Below are 15,625 nucleotides of genomic sequence, written 5' to 3'. Positions count from 1 at the left end.
CAGTAAAGAAATTCTTCCGTATATCCAGCCTGAAATGGTCTTGCAGGATTTTACAACTGTTTGACCTCGTCATCCCTTTGGGTGCTCTGGTGAACAAACATTCCCCCAGATTCTGGTGGTCACCTCTGATAAACTTATAAGTGGCCATCAGATCACCCCTGAGCCTGCGCTTTTCCAGGCTAAAGAGCCCCATGGCTCTCAGCCTGTCGTCATAAGGTCTATTTTCCTGACCTCTGATCATGCGCATGGCTCTCCTCTGGACTCTCTCAAGCTTCTCCACATCTTTTTTGAATTGTGGAGCCCAAAACTGGATGCAGTACTCCAGCTGCGGCCTCACCAAGGCCGAGTATAAGGGGAGAATGATGTCCTGGGATTTGCTTGACAAGCATCTATGGATACAAGCCAGTTTTTTGCTCGCTTTACTAGCCGCAGCATTGCATTGTGGGCTCATGGTCATCTTATGGCCAGTGTTGACTCCGAAGTCCCTTTCGTCCATCATGGTAACCAACGTAGCACTGCCGAGCCTATAAGGGTGCTGCAGGTTTTTCTTCCCAAGGTGGAGAACTTTGCATTTCTCTGTGTTAAACGCCATCAGGTTCTCATCCGCCCATTTGCTGAGCCTGTCCGGGTCAGCCTGGATCACCCGCATTTCTTCTGGTGTGGATGCTTTACCCCAAAGTTTCATGTCATCGGTGAACTTGGCCAGTCCACTCCTGACTCCAATGTCCACATCATTAATGAAGATGTTGAAAAATATGAGTCCAAGGACAAAGCCTTGAGGGACCCCACTGGTCACAGGGCACCAGGATGATTGACTTCCATTAATTACTACCCTCTGGGTCATAGATGGTAGTAATTACTACCCTTTTTCCTACCTGCGTCTGTGAAGAGCTGGGTATACAAGGGATTTATCCCTCTTGATTCCCCTGAGATAACTCTGCCTCCTCTACAGATGGTATTGCTCCCAGGATCTAACAGGAAATCTGCCCTGAAAAGGCCTGGAACATTTGTGTGAGAAAAGCTCCTCCTTTTTGTGTGGCCCCTGCTCTGCTCTGTGTCACTGTGTCTTCTTGGCACAGAAATACGTGGCAGTGTCTGCAGCTGTCGGAGCGCAGCTGCAAGGAGAACTGGTTCTTGGATTTGTCTGCAGAGATGCTGGTTCGGCTCTGGAGAGATGGGTTGAACCACATGCCCCCATCATAAGGATATATTCTTCCCATCCACTCGAGCCCTTTCCCAGGAAGCTGCTGAATCCAGTGCCAAGTATAGCTGCTGTCACTAATGGAGAAACCAGAGACAGCACAGGTCAGGGTGAGGGTCTGTCCAAGCTTCACCACCCCTGGGCCAGACTCCACCAGTGTCACTGCAGAGGTAGCACCTGGAAAAAAAAAATGTTTCATACATGTTGAGGGGAGGGGCACAGGGGACACAGCCATGGTGCCCACTAGACTGTCCTGTCTGATCCAAAACCATGTTTCTGTACAGAATCCACTGCCCATGCTGCACAATACCCTGTTTTCCAGTGTGTCCCTATGCATCCATGCCTATCTGTCCTTGGCACACTAGCTCACATCTGTTTCTTCCCCTTCAGGGAGAAACAGTGTTTTGAGGTAGCTGTAGAGATGGGGCCTGGTGGATCTGGTGAGTGTCTTTCTGCTGGGTAGGGCGTCAGAAGTGGTTTGTCCTGCGTGTGGGAGAGTTTCCTAAGGAGAAGTTGCTTTAATTTGTGACACATCTTACCATATTGTCAGGGGCTGTTTCAGGCAGCAGTGATCAGTGAGAGGGCACAGGGGAGTGCTGGGGCAGCAGGGAGGTTCCAGGGCTCCCATCTCCTCTATGCATGGAGGATCTCAACACATCTGGCTAGTACCTAGGATTTAAATGGCACTGGCAAGGATCAGAGGCAGCTGCTTCAATTTGATAGTTTCATAGTTGGTAGGTTCAGAAGGGACCTGAGCAGATCATTGAGTCTGACCCCCTGCCATGGCAGGAAAGAGTACTGGGGTCAAACGACCCCAGCAAGGTGATTTTCAAGCCTCGTATTAAAGACCCCCAGGGTAGGAGCCAGCACCACTTCTCTTGGAAGTTGGTTACAGATCCTAGCTGCCCTGACTGTGAAGAAGCGCTTCCTGTTGTCTAGTCTGAATCTACCATCTGCCAGCTTGTGACTGTTATTTCTAGTCACTCCTGGTATTGGTCAGGGGAACAGGGACTCCCCCAATGCCTGCTGGTCCCCTCTCACTAGTTTGTAACGGGCGACTAGATCCCCCCTCAGGATGCCCTCTCTCTTGTGGAGGCTGAACAGGTTCAGGTCCCGTAGCCTTTACTCGAAGGGCCTGCCCTGCTGCCCCCGATCATGCAAGTGGCCCGCCTCTGGACCCTCTCCATGTTGTCCACATCCCTCTTGAAGTGCAGCGCCCAGAACTGGACGCAGTACTCCAGCTGTGGCCTGACCAGTGCTGCACAGAGGGGGAGGATGACCTCCTTGGACCTGCTCGAGATGCATGTGTGGATACATGACAAGGTACAGTTGGCCTTCCTGACCTTGTCCCCAAACTGTTAGCCCATGTTCATTTTGGCATCAGTAATGAGTCCAGATCCTTTTCTGCGTCTGCACTGACAAGAAGAGAGTTCCCCAGGCTGCAGGTATGGTGCTGGTTCTTCCTCCCCAGGTGCATCACTTTGCACTTGTCAGTGCTGAATCCCATCTTGTTCTTATCTGCCCACCCTGTAACCTGTCTAGGTTTGATTGCAGCCTATTCCTTCCTTCTAGCGTGCCCGCATCCCCCCACATCTTAGTGTCATCAGCAAATTTGAACAGGGTGCTTTTTCCTCCCTTGTCCAACTCACTGAGGAAGATGTTGAAGAGTGTGGGCCTGAGGACCAAGCCCTGGAGGACCCCCTTTTTTTTTTTTTTTTTTTTTTCTGTTTTTTTGCACCGGTCCTGGAAGCACTGCAATACCAGGTCAATGCATGGAGTGGATGGAGCACGCTCCGGTTCCACCACCCAATACCAAAAAGAATCTGCTCAATATATCAGAGACAATTACGATCACGGTATTATTTTCCCTCCAGGTCGCAAATGACCCATCCACCACCACTCTCTGGGTGTGGCCCTCCAGCCAGTTGGGGACCCATTTGAATGTGTAGGTGACAACACCACAGTCTCCCAGTTTCTTAATGAGAACTGGGTGAGAGACAGTGTCTAAGTCTTTCTGGAATTTCGGAAGGCCTATGTCCACTGCTACCCCTGCATCTAAGGATTTCCTCCCTTTTTTGAAGATGGGAACCATGTTGCCCCTCTCCAGTCCTCTGGCACTACTCCAGAGCACCAGGAGTGCTCATAAAGCTGTGCCAGGGGTCCTGCAATGACCTGAGCTAATTCCCTCAGGACTCTGGGGTGGAGATCGTCCAGACCAGCTGATTTAAATACGTCCAGTCTCTCCAGAAGTTCCCTGCCTAGTTCCTTACTAACCCTTGGCCTGGGTGTACTTCTCCTGGGGCCTCAGGGGTCCCAGTGGGGGGCTGATCTGGTCCCTGTTCAGGAAAATGGAAGCAAAGAAATTGTGAAATCCATGGGTTTTAGGCAGCTGAGCTGTGAAGAAGCTTTTTGAAACTTCTTTCATGGCCGTCTCCACTCCTGTCTTTTTATATCCCCTGGAATAAGACCAAAGACCTGGGTGTATAAGGTGTGGGGGGCAAGTAGGGGGCACTCCTGCGTTGAGCTACCTACCTCCCTGCGCCCGACCACCTTCCAGGCTCCGAGTGCCTCCCTGTGGGTGCCTTGCGTCCGGCTGTCCCACTTCCTGAAGCACACTCGCTAGCCTGGGGGTAAAGTAAGCTGCCACCACCCCGAGAAGGGACTGTCTCAGCCCTGTGCCCTCGGGGCAACACAGCCTTATAGTCCTATGGGTACTCGACCCAGTACAGGCGCTTGGGGCACTTCCCCAAGTCGGGAGCCAAAAAGGAAAGTCTCCCTTAGTCCACAGACGTAAGGGGCCTCTTAGGCATAATTTAGACCTACCCCTCAATAAGTCTCCTACACTGGTCACAAAGGAGAACTTTATTGATTACAGAGGTAGGGTGCAAATAGGGTACAAGATTGAGCAATCTCAGAGAAATCCCATAGAGCAAAACAGTCAGGCTGAGATAGCCTTTTGATCATGCATCTGAGTTACTGCCAGCTAGATATCTAACTAGATCTTGAGTAGCTTACTCACAAGTGTCATCCACAGGCTGTTGGAGATCCCCTCTGGAGGCAGGCCATTCCTCGCTTATGAGCTATGGGGGAGATAGCCAGTTTCACATGGTAAACTCCTCTCTAGGTCTGAGTCCCGTGCATGGCTGCTGCCCCCTCCTCCTGGGCAGTCTTAACTTATATAGCTCCTGTGACCTCATTAGCCTAGTCCAATGGAGACCAGAATCTTTTCACTGTCGGCCAAATGATATGAAATTCATCACTAGTTGCTGGGCAGACTCTAGCCCACCAGGTAGATGCCCCTCACCCAGGTAGCTGATACCAGTCCCGTAGGCAGAGGGAGCAGGTTTCCCCCTCCCTCAGCAATGTAGCCAGCTCAGGTTACCTAAGGAGACAGGGTAAGGGTGTGTCTCCTCTGCTGGGACCATCCTAATCACATTGTCACAGAACAGAGATTTTGGGGAGAAACAAATGTGGCTTCCTGCCACATACGGTATTTATCACTCCTGATTCCCCTGAGATAACTCTGCCTCCTCTACAGACAGTATTTCTCTCTGGGTTGCAGCAGGGAGGTTTCTTCCTGCTTTGGAATGGCTCCTGACCTGCATCTTGAAGAATAAGGCAGGAAGTGAGTTAGCGACTGAACACATCCATTTCTTTGCTGTTTTTCTTGCCTCCTGCCACAGGTGAAACACTAGAACAGGACAAGAAGTAGCATGGGAGTCTCCATCCTGTGTCTCAGAACAAATTATTCTCCAAGCAGGCAGGAGTGGGCAGGGTGGGAGGACAAATTTGCATGTGGGTCTCCTGGAGGGTACAAGAGGGGCCAGGCTGGGAGTGTGGTATCCCCTGTGGGACCAGTGTCCACTTCATGTGAACAGCAGGCAGATGCTGCACTCGCTGAGCACCCCCACAATCATGGCACTTCCCTGCTGGAGAAAGAGAGTCACGAGCCAGAGGGATGCAGAGGATCCCAGAGATATCGTTTCTCCAGGCAGGACTGATCTCCCAGGGGACCTGTCTCTAGGCTGGGGTCTACCATGAACAGCAGGAACCACACCTCACCCCCTGTGCTGTGCTATGCCCCAGGGGCTGCTTCACATGCTGGCTCTGAGTCCTCTGATTACCACGTGCTCGGGGAACCTGCTGAGCAGTAACACTATTCAGTTGTGTCCTGACTCCCATGGTCCGGTCTGAGTAGGCAGGAACTGTGGGTTCAGGGGCCATGTCCGGTTCAACTTTGGCAGAAGATGCAGGGCCCAGGAGTGAACATCCTCCTCCCACAACATGAGGTCCCAGGACTATGTAGGTAAAAGCAGGGAGCTATCAGGCATGGCTGTTGTTTCAGAGGTACACATGTGGGGCATTTTACCATGTTTCATACATGTTTAGGGAAGGGGAATGGGGGACACAGCCATGGTGCCCCCTAGACTGTCCTGGCTGATCCAAAACCACATTTCTGTACAGAAAACAAAACTCTGCCTCCTTTACAGACAGTATTTCTCTCAGGATCTAATGGCAAGTCTGCTCTCAAGGCCTGGGGCATGTGTGTGAGAAAAGCTTCCCCTTTTTGTGCAGCCCCTGCTCTGCTCTGTGTCACTGTGTCTTGCTGGCACAGAAATACGTGGCGGTGTCTGCGGCTGTCAGGGAGCGCAGCTGCAGGGAGAACTGGTTCTTGGATTTGTCTGCAGAGATGGTGGTTCGACTCTGGAGAGATGGCTTATAGCCTGTGTTCCCACCATATGCATATATATATCCCACCAACTCCAGCTCTTTCCCAGGAGGCTGCTGGATCCAGTTCCAAACACAGCTTGCATCAGAAATGGAGACACCAGAGACAGTACAGGTCAGGACCAGGGTCTGTCCAGGCTTCACCACCCCTGGGCCGGACTCCACCAGTGTCACTGCAGAGATGGCACCTGGAAAAAAAAAAAAGGCAGGGAGTGAATTAGCTACTGAATACATCCATTTCCCTGCTGTGTTTCTTGCTGCCTGCCCCAGCAACACTCACAGGTGAGAGATGAGAAGAGGACAAGGAGCAGCAGGGGAGTCTCCATCCTGGGCCTCCTAAAAAATGAATCTCCTAGAAGGAAGGAGGGGGCAGGGTGAGGGTTGGGCTGGGACTGAGGCTCTGGGACTCCTGTGTGTCTTTAAGTAGGCAACCTGGGAGCAGACATTTGCATGCGGGTTTCCAGGAGGGTACAAGAGGGGCCAAGCTGGGAGTGTGGTATCCCCTATGGGACCAGCTTCCTCTTCATGAGACAGGCAGGCAGATGCTGCGCTCACTCAGCATCTCCAGAATCGTGGCACCTCTCTGCTGCAGAAGGAGAGTTGGGTGCGGGAGGGAGGCAGGAGATCCCAGAGATTCCATCTCTCCAGGCAGGGCTGATCTCCCAGGGGACCTGTCTCTAGGCTGGGGTTTCCCATGTGCCTTGTCTCACACTGTCTCCGAATCGTCTAGATACAGCGTGCCCAGGGAGCATGCTGAGCAGAGACACTTCAGTTATGTCCTGACTCCCATGGGCTGGGTGGAGGAGATGGACGTCGCGTGTTCTGGGGCCCCTGATCACGCGAGTGGCCTCCTCTGGACCCTCTCCATGTTGTTCATATCCCTCTTGAAGTGCGGCGCCCAGAACTGGACGCAGTACTCCAGCTGCAGCCTGACCAGTGCCGCATAGAGGGGGAGGATGACCTCCTTGGACCTGCTCGAGATGCATGTGTGGATGCCTGACAGGATACAGTTGGTCTTCCTGACCTTGTCCTCAGACTGTTATCCCACGTTCATTTTGGCATCAGTAATGACTCTAAAATCCTCTTCTGCCTCTGTATTGACGAGAAGGGACTTCCCCAGCCTGTAGGAATGCTGCTGGTTGTTCATCCCCAGGTGCATCACCTTGCACTTGTTGGTGTTAAATCCCATCCTATTCTCATTCGCCCACCCCTGTAACTGATCTAGGTCTGATTGCAGCCTTTTCCTCCCCTCTAGTGTGCCCACATCCCTTCACATCTTAGTGTCATCAGCAAAGTTGAACAGGGTGCTCTTTACCCCCTCATGCAAGTCACTGATGAAGAAGTTGAACAAGCATCTTCCCGAGGCTGTTGAAGATCCCCTTTGGAGGCAGGCCATTCCTTGCTTATGAGCTATGGGGCAGAGAGCCAGTTTCAGATGGTAAAGCTCCTCTCTAAGTTTGAGTCCCCCACATGGCTGCTGCCCCCTCCTCCTGAGCAGTCTTAACATGTATATCCCCTGTGACCTCATTCACATGGTCCAATGGAGGCCAGCACCTGTTAGCTGTCGGCCAACCATTTTGAAATACATCACTAGTTGCCGGGTAGACTCTAGCCCCCCACAAAGATACCCCTCACCCAGGTAGCTGATACTAGTCAGTAGGCAGAGGGAGCAGGTTTCCCCCTCCCTCAGCAACGTAGCCAGCTCAGGTTACCTAAGGAGACAGGGTAAGGGTGTGTCTCCTCTGCTGGGACCATCCTAATCACATTGTCACAGGGCAGAGATTTTGGGGAGAAGCAAATGTGGCTTCCTGCCACATACGGTATTTATCACTCCTGATTCCCCTGAGATAACTCTGCCTCCTCTACAGACAGTATTTTTCTCTGGGTTGTAGGAGGGAGGCTTTTTTCCTGCTTTGGGCTGGCTCCTGACCTGCATCTTGAAGAATAAGGCAGGGAGTGAGTTAGCTACTGAACACATCCGTTTCCCTGCTGTGTTTCTTGCCCCCTGCCACAGGTGAAACAGCAGAACAGGGCAAGAAGCAGCAGGGGAGTCTCCCTCCTGTTTCTCAGAAGAAATTAATCTCCAAGCAGGCAGGAGTGGGCAGGGTGGGTGCTGGGCTGAGACTCGGACTCTGGGACTCAGACCTGTATTTCAGCAGGCAGTCTGGGAGGAGAGATTTGCATGTGGGTCCCCTGGAGGGTACAAAAGGGCCAGGCTGGGAGTGTGGTATCCCCTGTGGGACCAGCGTCCACTTCATGTGAACGGCAGGCAGATGTTGCACTCTCTGAGCACCCCCACAATTATGGCACTTCTCTGCTAGAGAAGGAGAGTCGTGACCAGGAGGGATGCAGGGGATCCCAGATATCCCCTGTTTTCAGGCAGTGCTGATCTCCCAGGGGACCTGTCTCTAGGCTGGGGTCTACCATGAATGGAGAGACCACAGCTCTCCCATTATACTGTGCCAAGCCCCAGGGGCTGCTTCACATGCTGGCTCTAAGTCCTCTGATTACAAAGCGCCCGGGGAACCTGCTGAGCAATAACACTATTCAGTTGTGTCCTGACTCCCATGGTCCGGTCTGAGTAGGCAGGAACTGTGGGTTCAGGGGCCATGTCGGGCTCATCTTTGGAAGAAGATGCAGGGCCCAGGAGTGGACGTCCTCCTCCCACAACATGGGGTCCAAGGACCATGTCGGTACAACTAGGGAGCTGTCAGGTTTGGCTCTTATTTCAGAGGTACACATGTGGGGCATTTTGCCATGTTTCATACATGTGCAGGGGAGGGACATGGGGAACACAACCATGGTGCCCCCTAGACTGTCCTGGCTGATCCAAAGCCTCATTTCTATAGAGAAAACAAAACTCTGCTTCCTCTACAGACAGTATTTCTCTCAGGATCAATGGCAAGTCTGCTCTCAAAAGGTCTGGGGCATGTGTGAGAAAAGCTTCTCCTTTCTGTGCAGCCCCTGCTCTGCTCTGTGTCACTGTGTGTCTCGTACAGTAATACATGCCAGTGTCTGCCACTGTCAGGGAGCGCAGCTGCAGGGAGAACAGGTGCTTGGATTTGTCTAAAGAGATGGTGGTTCGGCTCTGGAGGGATGGATTGACTGCTGTACCCCCAGAATAAGGATAGATTCTTGCTACCCATGCCAGGCCTTTCCCAGGAGCCTGCCAGATCCAGTTATAAGCATAGCTTTTATCATAAATGGAGGCACCAGAGACAGTACAGGTCAGGGTCAGGGTCTGTCCAGGCTTCATCACCCCTGGGCCAGACTGCACCACTGTCACTGCAGAGATGGGACCTGGGGGGGAAAAAAAAGGCAGGGAGTGAGTTAGCTACTGAACACATCCATTTCCCTGCTGTGTTTCTTGCTGCCTGTCCCAGCAACACTCACAGGTGAGAGATGAGAAGAGGACAAGGAGCAGCAGGGGAATCTCCATCCTGGGCTTCCTAAGAAATGAATCTCCTAGAAGGAAGGAGGGGGCAGGGTGAGGGTTGGGTTGGACTGAGGCTCCGGGACTCCTGTGTGTCTTTAAGTAGGCAACCTGGGAGGAGAGATTTGCATGTGCATCTCCAGGAGGCTACAAGACGGGCCAAGCTGGGAGTGTGGTATCCCCTGTGGGATCAGCGTCCTCTTCATGAGACAGGCAGGCGGATGCTGCGCTCACTCAGCATCTCCAGAATCGTGGCGCTTCTCTGCTGCAGAAGGAGAGTTGGGTGCGGGAGGGAGGCAGGAGATCCCGTCTCTCCAGGCAGGGCTGATCTCCCAGGGGACCTGTTGCTAGGCTGGGGTCTGCCATGAACTGGGGGACTGGCCCTCTCCCCATGTGCCTTGTCTCACACTGGCTCCAAGTTGTCTGGATACAGCTTGCCCAGGGAGCATGCTGAGCAGAGACACTTCAGTTATGTCCTGACTCCCGTGGGCTGGGATGAGGAGATGGATGTCGCGTGTTCTGGGGCCAAGTGGGATTTGTCTTTGGCAGGGGATTCATTGCCTAGAAGGGACAAAAGAGCTCACATGGAAGCAGAGTCCTGAATGTGTAGAGAGGAGGCTTATCATCTTGGCATCACCTGGGTCTTGGGGAGAAGAGAGAAACTGTGGCCTTCCCGGGTGCAAATTGTGGTTTCTGGGAAGTGGCTCTGACTGTACGAGTGCTAGTGTGATGGAAGGTGGCAGCTAATGAATCGCCAGAGATGTCAGCAGATGAGGGCTGGGCTTCAGTCCAGAGGATGCTGACTTCCTAATGGAGAAATGAACATGGCTTCAGCTAGTGAACCCTGCCCCTGCATCCCCCTGGCCCCCAGTGCAGGAAATGCTCAGCCAGAGGGGCTGCCAGGCGGGACGACAAAACCAGCACCGGTGTCATGGTCATTGTGATTGATGTCTGGCATCCCTGGCAGGCAGGAGGAAGCAGGTGTGGGGAGATGCTGAGGCTCTGAGGGCCAGGGTGCTGTTTAAGGAGGAAGCTTCCAGGCATCAAGCAGGAAATGGGGTCCACCATTTTCCTGTGTTTGTTTTATAAGGGTCCTTTGCAGGTCTTGCTGGACAGAACAACGTATTTGTCTATTGATTAACAGGACCCTGGGGACAGATGAAGCCCTAGAGTGGGTTTGGACTTGTTTGTGGGTCGGGGGTTGTCAAAGTGAATCTTTTCAACCTCTGGGCCTTTTCTTCCCTGCGAGCAAATAGCCCCTTCCCTGGTGTAGACTTGTGATTGCCTTTCTCTGAGCCCCACACTGTTGGGGGTGCCTGGTTTTATTGGGAAGAATCCTGCTCTGGATTAGAAGTGATAGCTTGTTTCACAGGAGCTGAGGATGGGATACAGAAGTTGAATGGATTTGTGCTAGAGCTGTTTGTGCAGGGAAAGAGAGTCGCGGGGTGGAGAGGGTTAATGCAGGGCATTTGCTTACTGTCTGGAGGACTTTGCAGTACTGTGTGTGTGTCCCCATCCCCATCCCTGTTGTGTGCAGCACCAGAAGAGTGAAAGCCAACACCTGCATGGTTTAAATGCTGCAGCAGGACCAGTCCCAGCAGCCCCAGCTAGCTGAGGCCAGGTTGGAGGCAGGTCCATGCTGTGCTCTGCTCCAGCTTCTCATTCCCATGGTTTGGGCTGTGCTGAGCTCTGTCTCCAGGAAACTACTCTGTGTTCCCAGCCCCAGTCACTGCCCACAGTGTTCCCTGAGCCCACGGGGCAGTGAGCACATAGGGCTGGATGCTCTGGCACTCACGGGCTACGGTTGAACTAGGAGCAGGGCCAAAGAGGCTGGTGGCCAGATGGGTATGAAGGCTCCAGACTGGTAGTGCGGAGAGCTCAGGGATGTCCCTTGACCAGCACTGGCACAGCTGACCAGCATCCTGCACCCCATGGTGGGGGTCTGCTGGCTTCAGCAACACAGAGGTTTAGGGGCCTTATTGATGGCATGGGCCCAGAAACTCCCTGAGCTCTGGTCTTAGTATGAGTCTTCCCATGGGGCTGAGTTCCCAGAAAGCCTGTTTGGGCAGCGTTGTCTGGGCATGGGGCTGTGGCATTTCATGTCCACCAGCACTGTCTCAGGGGCCAGGGCATGGTGGAGGGATGGGAGTGAAGTGGGGATATGGGGGAGTTGGGAATGCCTGGGTCACACTGTGAGAGGAAGGGGCTGGGGCTTTCCCTATGGGATAGACTGACCCTGCTATGTGCTCGTGAGCTGCTGGGGTTGATGGTGAGCGTGTCCAGGCTCCTTCGCTCTGCAGAGACTGAGGGGGGTTAGGCACTGAAGATGAATCCCGAGGCTTTGCAGGACAGATGCAGAGACCCTCCAGGTTTCTGAATTCCCCCTCTGGACTCCACCAGCCGTTCCTGGGGCCAGACACCTGGGGAGAAAAGCTCTGAAAGCATCACATCCCTGCAAGGCCTGTCCCACAGCCCCAGGAGCCATGGGGAAGCATCCTGCTCAACACAGCCTGCTCTGCATCAGGCAGAAGAGCTTCCCTAGGGTCTATGAAGACCCCAGGGCATGGCTGGAGCTGGGGAATTACCTGACAGAGCTGCCAGGAGAAACACAGGCTTCCCCCAATATGTCATCTCTCTGGAGGTACACAGAGGTTGATGGGCAGAGCCAGATGCCTGTGCTCCCCTCTGTGTCAGGAGTTTTATATGGGGTGAGGCCATGGGTCTACATATCTGCCCTGCCTTTACCCTGCCCTGGCTAGTTTTAACTTAGTTCACGAGACTAAGCTAAATCATTGCCGTGGGCTGCCAGCAGGGAAGTTGCCATGTTTCCAGGAAAGGAGCCTGCTCTGCTGCTCTCCTGCCCAATGCACTGCTGGGCTTAGATCAAGCCTAATACCCTTTTGGTTTGAAGTGGTCTGTTCCCTGGGCCAAGGTCATCTTGAATGGCCTTGTGTAGCAGAGGGCGGCGAACTGCCCAGTGTGCTGCAGGCAGTTTATAAGCTCCTAACAGAAGGATCTTGACTACATGCCTATTGTATGGAAATGGGATTTCTCCCCAGGTTCCTCCTTTGGCCTGTTGGCTAAGGGTAGCGAGACTAGGGGACATCTGAACTCCAAGGCCTGCAGGCTTAGGTCCTACATGTAGATGCCTGCCAAGGATGCAGGAGGATCTGAAGCCCCAGGATGAAGAGTCTGGCATGGAGGAGACATGCTGGTGGTAGCACCACATGGACTTGCATGATTGTGCTTTGCTCACTCTGCAGGATTAGGAACTGATTTATGGGTGATTAAGCTTCACAGCTTCACCAGATCTTGAAGGTGGAGCACAAACTAAATTTTAAAAAAAAGAGAGAGAAACTCTGGCTGCATCTGCTCTGGCAGGTGCCAGGTCCATGGCCGGGCATGTTCCTGTGTGCATGTGTTTCAGATGTGATGACCCTGGGGCTGCTCTGCTGTCCCAGCAGTGGCTGTGTGCAGGCAGGAGCTTAGATCCCAGAGACTCTCCATCCTCTGCCCTGTTTTCCTGGACCCAAGGGGTCTCCCTGGGTAGTGAGGTGGGGCCTGGGTCTGCCCCTTACAAAACTCCCTTGAGGCTTTTTGTCAGCTGTAGTTACCATGGGCCCTTGGGTTTTGGGTCTGCTCATACAAACTGTTCAGGAAAGGGAAGGGAGAGAGGAGGAGGTGTTAGACGTCATGTAACAGAGCCATATGATTGGTCAGAGACCCGGTATGAAGCTGGGGATTGGCCTGTTGACAGTTCCTGGGTTAGGGTCAGAGGGGAGAGCAACAAGGGTGATGTCATGTTGGGGGTCTGCTATAGCCCACCAGACCAGGAGGAAGTGGTGGATGGGGCTTTCTTCAGACAGGTAGAGGAAGTTTCCTGCTCACAGGCCTTGGTTCTCATGGGGGAATTCAGTCACCCTGACATCTGCTAGGAGGGCAATACAGCAGTGTGCAGGCAATCCAGGAAGGTTTTGGAGGGTATTGAGGAGAGCTTCCTGGTGCAAGTGCTGGAATAGCCAACTGGGGGCCATGCTCTTTTTGAATTCCTGATAGCAAACAGGGAAACATTGTCAGGGAATGTGGTAGTGAATGGCAACTTGGGAAGCAATGTCCACGAGATGATTTAGTTAGGGACCCTGAAGAAGGGAAGGATGGAGAGCAGCAGAGTAAGGACCCTGGACTTCAGAAAAGCAGACTTTGACTCACTTGGGGAATTCATTGTCAGGATCCCCTAGGAAGCCAGTGTAGGGGGAGAGGGCTCCAGGAGAGCTGGCTGTACTTGAGGAAAGGGTTGCGGAGAGTACGGGGACAAACCATCCTGATGCGCAGGAAGACTAGCGAGTATGGCAGAGGAGCAGCTTGGCTTAGCAGAGAACTCTTCAGTAAGCTGAATCACAAAGGCAGCTTAGAGGAAGTAGAAACTTGGACAAAAAATAGGGGGAAGTATAAGAGCATTGCTCAGGCATGCAGGGATGAAGTCAGGAAGGCCAAAGCACAGTTGGAGTTGCAGCTAGCAAGGGACATGAAGGGTAATGAGAAGGGTTTGTACAAGTACATCAGTAGCAAAGAGGAGGATCAGGGAAAGCGTGGGTCCTTTACTGAACTGGGGAGGCAATGTTGTGACAGAGGATGCAGATAAAGCTGAGGTTCCAATTCCCTTTTTGCCCCAGTCTTCACAGGCAAGGTCAGCTCCCAGACACCTGCACCCGGCAGTGCAGTTTGGGAAGGTGAGCAGCCCACAGTGGTGAAAGAACAGGCTAGGGACTATTTTGGAAAGATGGATGTGTACGAATGCATGGGGCCTAACGGGATGCACCTGAGGGTGCTGAGGGAGTTGGCTGATGTTATTGCAGAGCCACTGTCCGTCATCTTTGAAAACTCATGGAGATCAGGAGAGGCCCTGAAGCATTGAAAAGGGTAAATGTAATAGTGCTCATATTGAAGGAAGGGAAAAAGTAGTATCCAGGGAACTACAGTCCTGTCAGCCTCACCTCAATCCCTGGAAAAATCATGGAGGAGATCCTCCAGGACCCTTTCTAAGCACCTGGAGGAGAAGAAGGTGCTTAGGAAAAGTCAGCATGAATTCACCTAGGCCAAGTCAGGCCTGACCAGCCTGATTACCTTCTGTGATGAGGGGACTGGTTCTGTGGATGAGGTGAGCCTGGTGGATGTGATATACCTTTATTTTAGGAAGACTTTTGATATGGTCTCCCACAGCATTCTCCCAGACAAGTTAAGGAACCAATGGGTAATACTCAATGGCTCGATGTTTAGTTGGCAGCCAGTATCAAGTGGAGTGCCTCAGAGGTTGGTCCTAGGGCTGGCTTTGTTCAATGTCTTCATAAATGACCTGGAAGATGGCATAGAGGTTGTGGCAGGAAGCCAACTTTGTTTCTCCCCAAAATCTCTGTGCTGTGACCATTTGATTAGGATGGGCCCAGCAGAGGAGACACACCCTTGATGCAAAAAGTGGTTCGTTTCTTTGGAGGCTCGCAAACAAATCTCAGGCACACACTATTAGCAGCACAAAAGGTGTATTTGCAAATAGGGTCGGAGCAGAGTCAGAGGACATCAAATTACTCCGCCCCCTGAGGAAATCCGCAGCTGGCATTATATCCCTTCCCTTCTGGGCATGTGTGCAGAAACAGGAACTCTTACAACTCATTTCCGGTTCATACAAACATATATGTGATCACGTCACTTCATCCATCGCATGTATATTATAATTAACTACTTAAGTATGCGGGGCAGATAGGCAAATATGCATCAGCTAATTGCGCACACTCAGAAAGCTCTCTAGGTCACCAAGAGTTGAAATCCCCCCACCTTTCAAGGACACAGTCAGTTGAATTCCAGCTTCTGTAATCTGCATGTGAAAGACTAGTAGGAGTGTGGGGGTAGAGAGTGATTTATCATAAGAAAAGCTAGCAAACTGGCCAAGGGGGAAAAAAAAGGTCCTTGGCAGTGTTCTTTTTGCTTATCAGGTACGAGATGCAAACTATGCAGTTCTAACAACACTCCATTTCTAATCATATTCTAACAATACTCCATTTACTGTGCATTTCTAACACCCTCACCCTATCTCGTTAGGTAACCTGAGCTGGCTACATCACTGAGGGAGGGGGGAAACCTGTTCCCTCTGCCTAAGGGACTGGTATCACCTACCTGGGTGAGGGGCTTCTACCTGTGGGGCTAGAGTCTACCCGGCAACTAGTGATGTATTTCAAATTGGTTGGCTGACAGCCAACAGGTGCTGGCCT

At 52.4% G+C, this 15,625-nt stretch overlaps 2 pseudogenes; both read right to left on the bottom strand.

The window, feature by feature from the left end:
• Nucleotides 1-1,057: 1,057 nt before the first annotated feature.
• Nucleotides 1,058-9,368, bottom strand: LOC149862390 (uncharacterized; annotated as a pseudogene).
• Nucleotides 2,929-3,044, bottom strand: LOC149862391 (U2 spliceosomal RNA; annotated as a pseudogene).
• Nucleotides 9,369-15,625: the final 6,257 nt, after the last annotated feature.

Source organism: Crocodylus siamensis, chromosome 6 (genome assembly GCF_052110815.1).
Source record: "Crocodylus siamensis isolate JL-2025a chromosome 6, ASM5211081v1, whole genome shotgun sequence".
Classification (NCBI taxonomy): Eukaryota; Metazoa; Chordata; order Crocodylia; family Crocodylidae; genus Crocodylus; species Crocodylus siamensis.
The sequence above is the reverse complement of the archived record's forward strand: the minus strand, read 5'-3'. Positions and strand labels throughout refer to the sequence as shown.